The sequence below is a fragment of the Cyclopterus lumpus genome, chromosome 5, assembly GCF_009769545.1.
Source record: "Cyclopterus lumpus isolate fCycLum1 chromosome 5, fCycLum1.pri, whole genome shotgun sequence".
In the NCBI taxonomy this organism is placed as follows: Eukaryota; Metazoa; Chordata; class Actinopteri; order Perciformes; family Cyclopteridae; genus Cyclopterus; species Cyclopterus lumpus.
Window position 1 is genome coordinate 17,709,188 of NC_046970.1, and position 17,687 is coordinate 17,726,874.

A 17,687-nucleotide genomic window follows, 5' to 3' on the forward strand; every position below is an offset into this window, starting at 1 on the left:
CAGTAACACACTTGTATGATAACACAGACACACACGCGCAAATGTAGACAGATGCTGGTGAGTGCACGCGCACATGCACACCCACTCCGAGCGGAGAAGATGACCTCATGCGGCCCAACGTAACTCCAACTGCTGCTGTAGCACGCTGCATTCCCAACTACATTCCTGAATTCCCCTCAGTCATTCCTGCACAGTGTGGCGGGAATGTGCAGCGTGGCGGTTTCAGGCAGAGTGAAGAGGTAAAAGGTCAAATCGCTTACAAAGTCAGGAAAAATAACAGAGGCCAGAGTCTCTGTGTCTCAGACTTCCGAGTGCCTCATCGTGGAGGTGAGAGATAAAACCGTCTGGCACACAGCAGGAGAGCCGGTGAGAGGATAGCAGACTAAAGCATCTCCGCTCTCTCCCTTTCATTTGTCACTCGTCTGTCTTTGTCTTGCAACAATAAGCACAGAGCGTTCATATATTTAGAGTTTTAAAACCACCTATAAAAGCATGTCATGTGGGGCGACTATGGGTCAGTGGTTAGCATGCCCGTCTTTCAATCAAGAGGTTGGCAGTTCAATCCCCGCCCTAGTCGATGTGTCCTTGAGCAAGACACTTAACCCTGCATTGCTCCTGCATTGCTCCCCGTAGCTGTGTCTACGGTGTATAATGTAAAGTGTCTTTGAGTATCTTGAAAAGCACTATATAAATTAAATGGATCATTATTATTATTATTATTACCTCTGCACTGTGACAGCAGGATACTCCGGGTCATATTTGAGCTGCATAAGTACAATGGGGACCGCTTGCCATATTCAGTCTTGTACTGGGAAGGCTCTTGAGTTTGTGGGTGGCACACTTAGCCACATCCAGTCTGCCTGAGGTTGGGCGGGGTTGATGTAAATTGAACTTTTTGAAAATGAAGTTGTAAATGTGTCTTGCTCATAACTCATAACAATGAACACATGCCTTTAATCCCAAATAAATCATGCGGTAGAATAGGCAGATTAAAATAGCAGATGCTCATCGTATGTGAGACATGTATAGTTTACTGCAGTAAAGTAAAAGGGTAAAAGGGTAAAGTAAAATAAAAATAGGATCAAATCAAAAATAAGAAGAAGTGTTGCTTATGATGTTTTATGTCATGTTATGTAGTCCTAACATAAAAACTATTCATTAGAGAAGTGGACCAAACTGATGTAACTTCATTTGATTTAATGCAATTCTTTCCAGAAGCAGATGGACGCCCAGGCGTGATGGGCTTTCACAACAGAAAAGCACTTTTTTCCTTTGTGGAAATCCCACTAAAGACATCACTTGTACTCCTTAGTGTTTTTAATGGCTAGCGCAACTTTTGGTTTATTTCATCAAACTTTCTCATCCATAATATGACTAATCTGTCAAATATTCCCATCGGGAGAAGGGCCATGACGTCATGTTCTCTGTGTGTTGCTTGTTCAGGGCTTTATTTTCTAGTCATTACCACTTTAGGCTATCCACAGTCATCCAACAGTAAACACATACTACTAAAGGACTCTAAAGCTTCTAATGCCCTGTTTAATAAAGTTGTGTCTCCAGGCCAGGTATACAATTCCACACAATAAGCAGAGCTTAGGCTAATATTACTTGGCAGTAAAAACACTCATTTGATAAAGTAGTTCCAGATGCCTCAGTGGATACAAGCTGTTGGGACTGTGTGATTCATATTCCAAGCTGTACTTTAAGGTTGTCACCTAAACAGGATTATAGCACGTCAGATTGTTTAAACCTAAACATCCCACAAATGAAAACTATTTCCACCAACAGAGATTGCACAGATTTTAAATTCTTGACGGTCAATCTGGAGGCGCCTATATTGTCAAGCAGCAAATGGAAATTTAGGGAAATACTCTTTTCCTTCTTGGTCCAATCAGTCATATGGCCCAAAACATAACCACTACATGATTGGTTCAACAATTGTAATGTGTGGCCTTTTCTCTGCAGTCAAACTACTATACAAGTGAGGCTGAGCCTAAAATTGCTCTTTATGTTCCAATTCCTGCCAAAAAAAATTGTAATCCGAGTTGGACAACTCAAGGGCCGAATAACTCAAATCAGTGCGTAACACAGCCGCCTGTCACATCACACTAGCTATATGTTCGAAGCTAAAAGGTCCTAGTACTACAGTATACTGTATATGGACTGAGATCACACAGATTAAGGTTGTTTTTTTTATTTTCTTCTCCATTTCCTGGAGCGATCCTCTGCGTTCTCTCTTGTGTCCTCTTTGTTCCAGGCCTCAGGCTCTCAGGGGGGAACACAGTGAACAGGCCCCAGGTTGGATATGGCCATGTGTTTGTGCGGATGTGAATATATATATATATATATATATATATATTATATTATATTATATATGTGTGTGTGTGTGTGTACACATTGTATTCATTGAGACTGGAGACAGGAAAAGGAAGAGGAGATGGGTGGAAACAGGAAGAGGAGGGTCACCAACTAACTAACTTGCGGTCTCAGCAGCACATGTCCTGTCCTCTGGGTTTGATACAAAACTGACCAATACACTAGACCTACACCCAAGAAGATGAAAAATAAATGATCAGTTTTTTGAAAATTACCAACTCATCTCCTCTAATCTGATGTGGCGAAGGAGTCAGGGGAAGTTTCCAAATCCCCTTAAGGCGGGTTAAACCAACAGAAGATATAGTACTAAGTTAAAGGTTGAGTGTGTAGGATCTGGCAGCATCTAGAGTTGTAGATTGCAATCAACTGAAACAAGCAAAAAATGCAAACCATCTTAAACCAGTGTTTGGGTTTGTCCATTCTGGGCTACTGTAGAAACATGGCGTGAAGAGGACTCTATATGTAGATATAAACGGCTCATTCTGAGGTAACAAAATACAACAATTGTTATTTTTAGGTTATTATACACAAAAGAAAGCATACTTAATGCTATTATATTATTATATTACATTGCTGTTGGTCTCCCCCTAAATGCTACACACTATACCTAAAATGTCATTCAAACTTGACAGGATAAGGCTGTCATTAGTTATTATACTTCTTTTTTTGTTAACAACAATACCTTATCAGTCCTTCAACACTTTTTGACTTCCTTACAATGTCTCTGGCTCCCAGCCTCAAGTCCATTGAATCTTTAAGAACATGCTACAAACATATGGCTTTTAATTGTGTAAACTAATTACCTTTCACTAGGTGTTTATTGTGTGTTGTCAAATAAAGTGAGACCACAAATGCATCAAATGTGACTCATCAGAGAATGAAGCCTGAGAGGGGCAGAACGTTGAACATATGCGTAGAGAAGAAGCATCACCGGGAAAGTGAAGGATAACATGGGTGTTTGACGAAATAGGAAAGAGACGGTTTAGAGGAGCACTGGTGGGAACAGAGTTAGTTTGTAGGTCCCAGCTGAGGTCACGTCCCCTGGCTGCGTATCCATAAACTCCAGAGTCTTGGAGTAATCAAACAAAGCACCGGCACTCGACCCAGATAGCAAACCTTGGAACCAAACCTCATAACAGAGACACACCAAACCAGGAAGTGATGCTGTGATGCAACCGTTCTTCCCATTTCCTAATAAAGGACGCTCGTCCTATACTTTTAAGGAACTTTATTCTAAGACTCTGCTACCACCACCATTAACTCCCCTTTCTCCCTCTTTTTCTCCCAGAGTCATAAAGGCCAGCTACAACAACAAATGGAGTCTCTCTCGGCTGGGTGTGGTGGCCTGCAGAGCAACAGCTGGGTCCTGTTGTTTCTCCTGAGACCCGGACTGACTGCTCGCCCTCTTTTTCAGGACAGCTCTCCCTCAGTTTCCTTACCTTGTTCTTAAATGTTAAGACTTTTCTTTGCTCACTCAGGATTGCTGTCCCTTCTAGCTAGGTTCTCTTATTTTCCGTTTTTCATGAGAAATATTTCAGGTATCGCTCTTAAACTGTCTTTGTTAAACAACTTGTAAATCCCCTGACTCCTTTTCTGTCTTAAAAGTTTGGATTCTCTCTTGTTCTGCTTTTCTGTTTATTCTCTCACTTAATCTGTCAGTGCCCTGCCTCCCTCTTCCCTTCCCCTCTTCCTCTCTCCCACTGTATCTCAGCCCCGCCCCCATTTCCCCTCTGACACATTTCCTGTAAACTAGAGAAGGTCATCAACACATTTTCAGTCACTCAACGTCATACGAGTCATAAAAGTGTTTCGTAAAACAAAATAAAGTTTGTCACACTTAACAAAATGCGTAATAACACGGAGGACGGTATAACAGGTTTTTTTTAATCATCTTTTCTTGTTTATGATGATAATTTGTATCATACTTGCTGTATTAATTCTTAACAGCTTGAAGCTTTAATTTAGTTCAGTTCCCTCTGGAGAGGCATTACCCAGTATAAACTCTACTTAATGAACTGTTTTGAGCGTGCAACTAACCAAATGGCAATAACAGATCAACTTCAGAGGCTGTGCGTGTGTGTGTGTGTGTGTGTGTGTGTGTGTGTGTGTGTGCGTGCGTGTTGCCAGTTCAGACCTGCCCTAGGTTTAATTAACTGTGAGTCAACTCATGTGTGGTCAGAGGAGCAGTCAAACACCAGTAGGGCCCCATGGGCAGATGCAAAACACACACGCAACAAACAATCTTCAAGGGAATAAACATTATGACATTTAAAAAAAATGCCTGCTGTTTTTTATGTTGTCTTAGAAGACCTCTGTTCTAAACAGGACAACTTAGAAATCTAATTCAAGTTAACTAACAATCATCATGAAGACACACACACACACACACACACACACACACACACACACACACACACACACACACACACACACAATCAGTCTTTCATTAAAAAAAAGACTTCTTCACTCTGTGAACCAATCACTGACAACAACTTATTTCTTTACAAAACAAAACACACTTGTATGTTAAAACTGTGACAGATCATATTTGACAATGGAATCCTTTGTTCGACAGGTGATTGATAATATCATACAGTCGTCAGCTTTTGGACTTCAATCACTGGGAGCCATAAAGTTCAAGTAGCTACATACAGATCTTCGGGAATAGTCAATAATAATAGTGTGCGTTTTTATTTTTAGCTTGATTTAAATGAGACATTACAAATACTAATTAGGCCAGAAGAAATGATGCCAGTCACAAATGTTTTTCATTAACAAGATTGTAGTTAGTCAGAAAAATGGGGGTGCAGAGACACACACACATATTATTTCTGTTTGTGGGTCTGTGTGAGTAATTATCTGAACCAGAGGCTTGATGCTATCACCTTCTTCCATGTGCTGGACAGAACAGCATCAGGGGGAAAAGATAAGAACTGGCATTGTGGCCAGATGTACATAAATGTGTGTGTGTGTGTCTTTTTCAGGCCAGAGCTCCAGGGCAGATTACCTGCGACCAGCCAGGAAGGCCAGAATCAGACTCTACAAGATTCAGACCAGCACGTGCAGAGAAACACGTGCAGGCAGACACACACACAGACACACACACAAAAAAGTCTTTGATGCAGCTAGAGAATGTTTCTGTATCAAAGAACCGGGATCAGAGGAATAAACAGCCCCGCACTCAAGACAGGAATCATGTAAATACTAAGTTTAAGTTTGCATGTTTACACGCTTGCTTATTTATTCATTATTAAAAGCAACAGGATTTTAAGAGGCAATAGCTGTGATAGATTGTCTTAGAGAGTCACAACGAGTTAAGAGTGAGGTACCATTACTTTTTATTCAGGCTTCATATTTAGGCTGCTGAGTGGGGTCCTCAGCCATCACTTACTGCATGTGCTGGATGCAGGTGCCACATTTGAGCTCCACAATAAAGTCCGGCAGGTAAACGTCCTTCAAATTCCGCATTGGTCTCTTTAAACTGTCTTAATATCTTTTTTTTCTTCTGGAAAACTGATTTTCTAACTATTCATAAAATATACTTTTCAATTAGTTTAAGATCAAATTAAATTATATCCTACAGGATTACATTCCATCCTATGGGAAATGGACATTTTTCTTATATGTGCAAGTGCACTTGCACATATAAGAACTACTTTGAAACATGAACACTGCATTTCGACCAATTACCTGGAGATTGTTGAGATAGAGAATAAAATGATTGTCAGCTTTACAATAGTTGTACAACTGTTGTCTGGTGTTTTGGAATCTGATTAGCCTTAAAACAAAAAGAATATCAGATTGGATCACATTTCATTCCTGTAAACACCATTCCCTCAACAACAAGCATTTTTGTTTTGGCTGAACACCCAGAAAGTCTTATTCTTCCCTTTTCAAAAAGTGTGAATTATTGTGTCGTTTCCTGTGTTGCAATGCCAAGCTAGGAACAAGAAATGGTGACAACAAATATACTTTGAAAAAAAATAAAGATAAAATAAAAAACACTTTTCTCGCTAACAGATACGTTTATTTTATTTTATTTATTTAGAAAGTCTGGAATATTAGTGAGTCTTTCAAAGGAGTTATTTTGTTATTGTTTTTATTTTATCAAGGTAAACATGACTGAACTAAAAACGGGTCAAAAACTGTATTTATTAAAATATATTATTATTTAATAGTGTTAGAGAGACATACGGTAAAATGTGGATAATAAAAAATGTGCTCTTTTGAAAGAACAGTAGAAAAACATGTCTTTTGATGTGTGAGTGAATGAGTGGGCGAGTGAGCGAGTGAGTGAGAGAACGTCCACTCTAAACGTGCAAGGCCGATACAGAAATAGTAGTTACAAGCTATCGAAGAGGAAGAGTAGAAGCTAAACAGGGACGACTAGACTTGTCTGTCTGTCTGTCTGTCTGCCTGTCCGTCCATGCACACAGCCAGCTGCCAGGCCAGAAGAAGGCATCACTCTGGACTGACTGGCGCCGGGGAGGAGCGACCCTGTATAGGAGCAGGGCCGCTGTAAGTTTTCCCACATAGTGAAGGAAAAGTTGGCTTCATGGGTCCTATTTATGACTTGTGAAAATAACTCTCCTAAGACTAATGATTGGTAATTCTGAATGGGCCCCTTTGGGTTCAAGAAATGAGACAGCTGTTCTGGGTGCCATGAGTCCCCTTCGCCCCCCCACCTACAGCCCACCTCCTCACCGGCCCCAGCCCTGTGCACAAGTGTATTATTAATATTTAGCCCACCAGAGTAGGATCCCTCTGTAGTGGCGTAATGTGCGGACCAACAAGGTTCAGATCTTATCACCTGCTATATTTCACACCACCCTCGATATAATCTACATTCCATACAATAGGGAAAGATGTTAAATATAACAGTATATAGTTTAGGGCTTCTTAAAGTGACACAATTACAAAGAACATTCACTGTATATTTACTATTAGTTATCTTTTAATATGGTCCCCATGTATCCTGGGTATTTATATTTGACTGGTATTTTGCTTGAGATAGCACCCTCTAATAAGGGGAACACTGAGCAGCTATGCTACACTCATATTACTTCAGCTATGGAAACAGAAAGAAGGCGATGGGCATTAAAGGAATGATGACGTAGCTGACCCACCTGACCAAAGTCCTGAATGCATATGTGCCCTGACACAGAATGTCTGTTATTTAACAGACTGTTATTCCCCACCAATATCCAGAAGCAATATAGACTTCATAGGATTCCTTGAAGATGGTGAACAAATGTAATAAAATAGGCATTTTCTCAATCTTAATTGAAAGACAGCTAGAAATAAAATATCCCTGTACTGTGATTCCAAGATCTGATTTCACCAAAAATAACATATGCAAGTAAGTAATACTAGGAATGGAACACTTTTCAGCATTCTGCTTGTATTTGTTTGTCTAATTCTGCTATCAGTCCACCAGGTCAGGCAGTGTGTGTACATGTAGGTTGGGTGGACACTGGACTGCACAGAAGAAATGTGCTCTAGAAAGTTACTGTTCATGAAAAATGACATTATATACCATGACTATCAATATGCACTCCGCAATAAATACAGAATCCGATACATGCCAACCTAGGAAGTCCCACATATTTCACACAAAATGTAGACTCATTTGTAACCTGGGAGGACACCATGAGAGGTTAGTTGAACACAGGTACAGTTAACAGGTACATAATTACTCATATCATATACAGTAACTACCCAGGAATCGTCACTACCAAACATACTCACATCCATGAGGGAGAAAACTCTTTAAACACTCAGGAGAGGTTAGCAAGCAAGGTTAAAGGTCAAGCCACAGAATGACATGAAGCTTCTGAATTTAGCAGAAGAACTGGGGAGATTTAGACCAACTATGTTTAGTACTGAACATGTGTGTGCATGTGTGAGAGAGATAGCAATCCAGAGAGAAACTATGTACAGAGAGGAAGCAGAGGAGGTGTGATGCGTCTTTACATAGTGAACATACATCCCTAAAAGTAGAGCATATATTTATAATTAGCAGCGCAGTCGATGTCAAGCAGGCATAGCTGGCATACATGGGACATAAATACATGCGTGCTTAGTACCGGTGATACATGATGACACTGGCATAAGTGTGTGTGTGTGTGTGTGTGTGTGTGTGTGTGTGTGTGTGTCAGTAATAGGGATTCACGATACCAGAAATGTTGTAAAATTGGATGATTCTCCATACCCATTAGATACAAAAGGTAAAAAAACTAAACTAAAGAAAAAATCCCATGTACTTAAACATACACCCCTTTTGATCATTTGCATACTGTTTTTATGGTAATTTATCATTAATTCGTAATGGTCAGCTTCATTTTCCTCAACTAAACACAAGATTACATTTGAATACATCATTATAATGTTACAACGTACCTTCGCCCAGTATTAATTTTTACTGAATGGAGCTTGAACACATCATAACGTAACTGAATGCAATTCATTGAATTGGTGTAACAGAGAAAAGCATGAAATTCAATTAAACTGGAGCTAGTGAACTTTAGGCATTTTGAAGAAAATAGCCTAATCAATAAATGAAATATCCACAACTGATTAACTCTAATCTCTAATACATGCATTTGCTGCTAGTTTTAGTGACGAAGGTAAAGTTGCAGTTATGACATCGTGGGAGGGATGGACCCCATTCTGTCATCACATTTAATTGAATATAACTGTTGAACACTCTTGAGTTTAAGAAATACTGCAAAAAAGAAAAAGGTGTGACTTTGATATAAATGGACATTAAAACGGGATGTTTTGAAAACATAGCAACAATTAAAAACTTGATATACATGGAAGAAAATGGAAATTGAAATATACAACCAATCAGGGATAATGTAGTGGGTAAATTGTGCATGAAATTGAAATTTGTATCGAATGGAGCATTTTAAAAGGTCTCTCACTCTCCCTCAAAAGGAGGGTGCGCAATGTGCTAATGAAAAAGCAGACTTAATATGTTTCCCAGAGTCCATCTGGTAATAATTGCAGCATGTAGCAACCGTAGCCGTGTTTGGATAAAGCTCTGACAACCATGGGGCCCTCTGACGTTCAAGTGTGTGTTTATGTGGGGGTGAGAAAGAGAGAGAGAAGGAGAAAGGAGGGAAGGACTGGTGAGAGTCTGGGTTACTCTGTGTGTTTGTGTGTGTGTGTGTGTGTGTGTGTGTGTGTGTGTGTGTGTGTGTGTGTGTGTGTGTGTGTTTTCCACATTCTCTTGGTGATGAGCCAACATAACTACATCAACTTTATCATCAGCACACTGTTTTACGTAGACCAGAGCGTGGGTGGTTGCGTAACCTCTGCTCCTTTGGCCCATTAGCATGACTCAAGGTGATGATTAGTGGCATCTGATGGCGCACAGATTGCCATCTAACAGCCAAACACACAGATCCAGAGTAACAAAGGTGTCTATAATGTACCGTACGCTGTGTACTGGAATCAGGAAAAAAAACAAAAACGGAGCGACCCAGGATTTTTATCAAGACATATTATTTTAGAAATGTTGCTTGGAAGTGGAGTTTTGTTGAACTCAGGGCAAAGTCTTATAAAACTAAATTATTGAGCGTATAATTGGCAGAGAGATTGCCCTGGAACTAACTCCCCATGTACACAATACTCCCAACTGTAGCTGTCACATATTGAAAAGTTCATGAGCAAGACACTGATCTCATGAAAATTGCCCTGGATATCTGGAATATCATCTACAAAACAAATTGGGGGGCCCAGACCCCAAGGAGTCCTGGAAACGCCCAGGAGGATCTTCTGTTATTATGTAGGGATTGAGGTAATTTTACAATGATTTCATTTCAAAATGCAACATTGAGATGATGTTGAACAAAGACAGGTTACACCCTCAACCACTAAAATCCCCAATAGACACCCTGTGCCCCAACAGTTCTGCACGGAATCCAGAGGGACAACAACATGTGTAAATTACATCAGGGGTTCTGGTCATAAAACTGTGGTACAATTCTGGTCATTATATTAAATAATATAATGCTGAATTTGATACCGATTGCACAATTTTTACAATAACAATTTAATGTGAATCATTTTGCAGGAGTAGCTTTTCCTTTCATTTAAATGAGAATTACTCGTGTGACAGGATCAAACCAAAGAAGGAAAGAAGTTTGACAAGTGACACATTCTTCTCGAAGTTCAACGCAAACGTCTTTATCTTGTGACTTACTGGCAGTGCTCAGTTTGGAGTAGGTGGAAGGGAGTGGAACAAGAACTCTGCAGAAAGGCCCTTTGTGCCGAGAGGGTCACACGTTCTCTGTATGGGGAATTCACATTGAGGCACACGCATGCACACGAGCCGCTTACTAAAAATGATGATGAGAATTTGTCATATAAAGAATGACCCTCGATCAATGGTCATTCTTTATACGACACATTCTCATCATCATTTTCAGGAAGCGACCATTGTGCTTGTCTGCCTAAATGTGAATTCCCCGTACATGAGAATTTGTCATATAAAGATTGTATTTAAATTGTCTATAATTGCATTTATTCTCTTTTATATATATATATATATATATATATATATATATATATATATATATATATATATATATATATATATATATATATATATATATACATATACATATACATATATATATATATATAGCTCAGGGCAGATTATAGCCCTGAGCTATAGATATATAGCGAAAAAACACCATGGAGCAGCAGTCACCCTGTGGACCCACCACCCGCAGGGAGAATTATCGGGGTCGGGTGCTATGTAGACCGGGCGGCGGGCCAGGCGGGAGACCTGGGCGGGCCGATCGCTGGCGGCATAGACTAGCTCTAGGGACGTGGAACGTCACCTCACTAGCGGGGAAAGAGCCGGAGCTGGTGCAGAAGGTGGAGCGGTACCAGCTAGATATAGTTGGGCTCACCTCCACACACAGCATGGGCTCTGGAACCAAGCTCCTGGAGAAGGGTTGGACTTTGTCCTTTTCTGGAGTTGCCCAGGGTGAGAGGCGCCGGGCGGGAGTGGGGATACTCACGAGCCCCCGGCTGAGCGCCGCTGTGTTGGAGTTTTCCCCGGGGAACAAGAGGGTCGCCTCCCTGCGCCTACGGGTTGCGGGGAGTAAGGCTCTGACTGTTGTTTGTGCTTATGCACCGAACAGCATTTCGGAGTATCCGGCCATCTTGGAGTCGGTGGGAGGGGTCCTGGAAAGGGCGCCGCCTGCCGACTCCATAGTTCTCCTGGGAGACTTCAACGCTCACATGGGCAATGACAGAGAAACCTGGCGGGGCGTGATTGGGAGGAACGGCTTGCCCGATCTGAACCCAAATAGTGTTTTGTTGTTGGACTTCTGTGCTAGCCACAGTTTGTCCATAACGAACACCATGTTCGAAGATAAGGTGGCTCATAAGTGTACCTGGTACCAGAACACCTTAGGCCGGAGATCAATGATCGACTTTGTAATCGTATCATCTGATCTGCGGCCGTATGTCTTGGACACTCGGGTGAAGAGAGGAGCAGAGCTGTCAACTGATCACCACCTGGTGGTGAGTTGGATCAGATGGCGGGGGACTCGGCTAGAGAGACCTGGCAAGCCCAAACGTGTAGTGAGGGTGAACTGGGAACGTCTGGCAGAGGATCCTGTCCGGGAGGTCTTCAACTCCCACCTCCGGAAGAACTTCTCACAAATCCCGAGGGAGGCTGGGGACATGGAATCCGAGTGGACCTTGTTCAAAGCCTCTATTGTGGACGCGGCTGCTCGGGGCTGTAGCCGGAAGGTCATCGGTGCCTGTCGTGGTGGCAACCCAAGAACCCGGTGGTGGACACCGGGGGTGAGGGAAGCCGTCAAACTGAAGAAGGAGGCCTTTCGGGCCTGGCTGGCCCAGGGGTCTCCTGAAGCAGCTGACGGGTACCGGCGGGCCAGAAGGGCTGCAGCTGCGATGGTCGCGGAGACTAAAACTCGGGCATGGGAGGAGTTCGGGGAGGCCATGGAAAAGGACTTTCGGTTGGCCTCAAGGAAGTTCTGGCAAACCATCCGACGGCTCAGGAAGGGAAAGCAGGGTCTACCCCAGGCTGTTCTCAGCAGGTGGGGGGAACTGCTGACCCGGACTGGGGACATCGTCGGGCAGTGGAAAGAGCACTTTGAGGAACTCCTAAACCCGGCCAACATGTCCCCCGGAGAGGGGGCAGCGCCGGAAGACTTTGGGGTGGTTTCACCCATATCCCTGGCAGAGGTCGCTAAGGTAGTCAAAAAACTGGCAAGGCGCCTCCTCGAACCGTGACCTCCAGCATTCACTGGGGCGTTTTGCAGCAGAGTGCGAAGCGGCAGGGATGAGAGTTAGGACCTCCAAATCTGAGGCCATGGTGCTCTGCCGGAAACCGGCGGATTGCTCCCTCCAGGTGGGGGCAAACTGCCTACCCCAAGCGAAGGAGTTCAAGTATCTTGGGGTCTTGTTCACGAGTGAGGGTAAGGTGGAGCAGGAGATCGACAGGCGGATCGGTGCAGCTGCAGCAGTAAAACAGGCGCTGTACCGGTCCGTCTTGGTGAAGAGGGAGCTGAGCCGGAAGGCAAAGCTCTCAATTTACTGGTCGGTCTACGTTCCAACCCTCACCTATGGTCACGAACTCTGGGTCGTGACCGAAAGAACGAGATCTCGGATACAAGCGGCCGAAATGAGCTTCCTCCGTAGGGTGGCCGGGCTCAGCCTTAGAGATAGGGTAAGGAGCTCGGACATCAGGGGGGAGCTTGGAGTCGAGTCGCTGCTCCTTCGTGTCGAAAGGAGTCAGCTGAGGTGGTTCGGGCATCTAGTCAGGATGCCTCCTGGACGCCTCCCATTAGAGGTTTTCCGGGCACGTCCAACTGGTAGGAGGCCCCGGGGAAGACCGAGGACACGCTGGAGGGATTATATCTCCCGGCTGGCCTTGGAACGCCTCGGGATCCCCCAGAATAAGCTGGAAAGTGTTGCGGGTGAGAGGGAAGCCTGGGTCGGCCTGCTGAACCTGCTGCCACCACGACCCGACCCCGGATAAGCGGGTGATAATGGATGGATGGATGGGATGGATGGATATAGCTCAGTTTTGACATTGTACTATTAATTGTTTTCACTGTATGTAAAACACCTTGAGATTTCGCTTGCATTTTAAATTGTGCTATGTAAATTAAATTAATATTATCATTGTTATATTATTAAAAACTAACTTTTAGTGGAAGGCTGAAATGTATCAATTGGATTTAGTTTCTCCCAAAAAGAACTGGGAACAACAAACACAAAACTTGAGCTCTGACTTTGTTTATCATTTAATGGATTGAACTGTAGAGCAAAAAAAATACCAAAAAAAAGATTCTAATTTATAATTTCCCTTACTACAATTCTGTATGTTTCATAGACTGAAGCAAAGGCACCGAATCATTATTATGTGTAGGTTGTAGCCCTTTTATATTGTGCTAATAAAATAAAAGGGCTATAATAATATTGAGATTTTGTCGGGAGAAAATACAGCTCCTTTGTCTTCTATCCTCTTAGGATCAGCCTGACCTCTTTATGTGCCTGTTTGGATGAATATATACAGTATTTTATATAATGTCATCTGCCAAGCCAAAAAAAGGATGGATGCGTCAGAGGAGAGGACCAACATCCAGTCCAGGCTCTCATTTCCTTTCAGGCTCTGAGTGTTTTGTGTGTGTTGATTTGTCCGACCCTCAGGAAGGCTAATCAGCCAACACAACACTCTGTTCTGACATGCTCACACGACTCTACACTGGCTCAACATTTGTTTAAATGCTCAGCAAAAATGGGCTGAGTGCAGTTCGGATAAACACTTGAATACGCTGGTTAATACGCAATAGGGATTGATCTGGAAGGGCCAATGTGGGCCATCTAACCTGGTTGAACTGAACAGGCTTTTCTATTATAAATGGTCATTTTGTGAAACGTTATTTATGCTTAACTACATTTAACCGACCCCATGACTGGTCGAAAGTAAAGTAAAGACGTGATTGGAGAAACCGCGTATCAGCCAAGACATGTGGCACGCCAAAGGCCTCAATAAAATATGTTGTAAGATACGTTTCTGAAAACATTTGAGGCCAGAGATAAGCAATGCAGCAACAGAATCTTAATTCATATTACACCAGCGCTGCCTAGCGTAATTTCCATTGAATTTGATCGGCAAATTCAGAGGCAGCAAGTGATGAGGCAACTTCGTCGAGCCGCATCATCACGTAACACGCGGCTGGATCCCCATAGAAGACGAATAGGATCCGTCGCCCTCACATACAGCAACAGATTTGGTGCCAAGCCCTTTGTTTGAAGTTTACTGAAACTGAGGGCAGTGACATTGGAAGGAACAGTTGCAAGGACTGCAGTCGGGAAACCGGCCATACCAAATTGGAGAGTAAAAGTGGGGGAAAATACAGTACAAATACAGCTCATGCCATGAATATATAAAAATGGTTCGTCATATTTGTCTTTCCTTACCACTCATACCACTCATTTAAAATACATGTTGCATACTTAACTTTAAAAAGCATGTAACTAATTTGCCAGATTCATAGTACATTTTCCACTCTGCCAGGGTTCAAAATCCCATTTGGACTGATCTCACAAAGAAGCCATTCACACTGATATGTACACGCTCACTCACTCGCTCGCACGCACGCACGCTTGCTCGCACGCACGCTTACACGCCTGCACGCTTGTACGTACGCTCGCACGCACGCTTTTAGTCAGTCTAAACTTTTACCGAATTAGAACTCCCCCAAAACCATGTGGTGACTGAATAATAAGTGGTTCTCAGGTTACAAACTAGCCCAAAATAGGCCATAAGTACATAGTACTGCTAATTGGTGACGTAGATTATAGTTTACACACACACACACACACACACACACACACACACACACACACACACACACACACACACACACACACACACACACACACACACACACACACACACACACACACACACACACACACACACACACACACACACACACACACACACACACACACACACACGCTTTAGGGAGCGAAGTGAGCATTGTAAAAACAACAACTTGCAAATAAAGTCATTTAAATCCACTCAAATCCATGCACAAACATTTTGCAAAATATATAGACTTCTTTTGAGTCCCTACCATTAGGTGGACAGAGACACTAAAGCCATGTTTAAGGATACATGGAAAACCTTCTTAAAGCAACAAGTCAGTAAATAAACAACTGGAAGCGATGATAATCATCCAATGATGACTCATAGCTGTATACAATTCCAAGGACACTTTACACCCCTAATTTTTACATTGGGAATTATCATTAATATGGGGCCGGTACTTCTTAAAATGTGGGACACGATCCGAAATGAGCCACAGGCCTGTTTCTAGTGGGTTCACGCATGAAATAAGTAATAATATGCTTTCAGAAGTGGGAGAAGAACCTCTGTGCTTTCCTAGAATAGGAAAAAAATAACTTGAAGGGACGTCCTCCAAGTGCAGTAGTTTTTGGAATAGCTAATCTGTGTACAGGAAACAGTCGCTAAGACTTATGGCGCTAGTGGGCTGAGCAATCAAAACAATCCCTCTATCTCATGATTGAGGAGAAAGGGACCTGAGCCAGACACTTCAACACACTTCATCAAGGTAGAGAGGGTGGGTTGAATAAAGAAGGAAGGAACCATCCAAAGAGATAGAGAGAATGATAGGGGATGAGGTACAGATTGATAGAGGGAATGAGGGAGATAGCAAAAAGGAGATATATATATATATATATATTTTTTTTTATTATTATTTGCTAGCTCCTACTTTCTTTCTCTTTAACCTTCTGTCCTATTTAGTTTTCTTTTTGTTTTTCTCCCCGTCTTTTCTCCCTCCACTGTTTCTCTTATCTACACTCCTCTTTTCCCTCCTTTCCGTCGTGTGTCCTTGCTTTTCTCTTCTACCCTCCTCCATCTGTGTGTTATGCGTAGGAGTTGTGGAGAAAGTACGTGGGATTTTCCCAGAGCTCGGCATGTCAGAACCCCCCCCTTCTGTCTCATGTCAGAGGGGAGTCTTGAGGAAAACCACCCATATTCCACCACCAAGTTTTCTGCATGTTTGTTGGAACGTTTTTTCCCCTCGTTGCCCCGTGGACATCAACTGTGTGCTGCTACAACAGAATAATTAGAACAAGATTACGAGACAAATATATCTGTGCTTTTGAATTAAAACAGTGGAGCTCCTATTAAAACATTTAATTTAAGACATTAAATTCTTCTTAAGACTTCAGTTTCCACAGGAGGAGCTGGTAAAACTCAGCTCCATCCAGCCATCCGTTTTCTGTCCCGTATTTGGGCCCAGGTCACGGCTCATGCAGGCAAAGCGAGAACACCCAGAAGTCCCTCTCCCCAGCCATGACGTCTGACTTCTCCTGAGGCATTCCCAGGCCAGGCGGGATATTGAACCCCTTTAACGTACATTGCAGATGCTGCACCAATTCACCTGTCATTCTTTGTCTTACCCTCACTTGAGAAGGAATTCAAGAGCTGCTACCTGCTAAGGCCATTCGACCTCTACAGCTCATCCAGAATGCAGCTGCTCGACTGGTCTTCAACCTCCCGAAATGTACCCACACTACTCCGCTCCTCCGCGACCTTCACTGGTTACCGGTGGCCGCCCGCATCCGCTTCAAAACATTGGTACTTGCGTACCGTGCTGCGAACAGATCGGGTCCCTTCTACATCCAGGACATGGCAAACCGTACACCCCAGCTCGTTCACTTCGCTCGGCTTCTGCCAATCGGCTCGTAGTTCCGTCACTGCGAGCTAAACACTCAAAGTCACGACTGTTTGCTGTGCTGGCTCCTCAATGGTGGAATGAGGTGGAATTGTACTTTCTCGATTCTTGTTGTTCTGAGTTTGTACTCATGGTTGAATGCACTTATTGTAAGTCGCTTTGGATAAAAGTGTCAGCTAAATGACATGTAATGTAATGTAATGTAAAAGAGCTTGATGGGCTGTGAGCAAGTTGCTACCCCAAGTAAAGGATTTCCACCATAATCTCCACCACTTTTCTGAACACGACTGTCTGAGACTTGGAGGCGAACTCTTGGTTTCACGCCATCCTGACATCATCTGCAAAAAGCAGAGATGCAATCCTGAGATGACCAAAGTGGAAACTCTCTATTCTTCAGCTTTGCCAAAAGACAACAGAATTGGTGACAAGGCACCACATTGGGGAAGTACAATGCCCACTGAGGACGGACTTGACTCACTTTAATTACACAAATACCAAATGTTGTTTAGCTATGATCCCATATTATCACAGTACACCCGAGAAGAC

The 17,687-nt window shown here is 42.9% G+C and overlaps 1 protein-coding gene across 2 annotated transcripts in view; it reads right to left on the minus strand.

The window, feature by feature from the left end:
• Positions 1-17,687, minus strand: part of atg7 (ATG7 autophagy related 7 homolog (S. cerevisiae)) — a 53,961-nt gene that overhangs the window by 7,997 nt on the left and 28,277 nt on the right. The gene's annotated exons all lie outside the window — the stretch shown is intronic.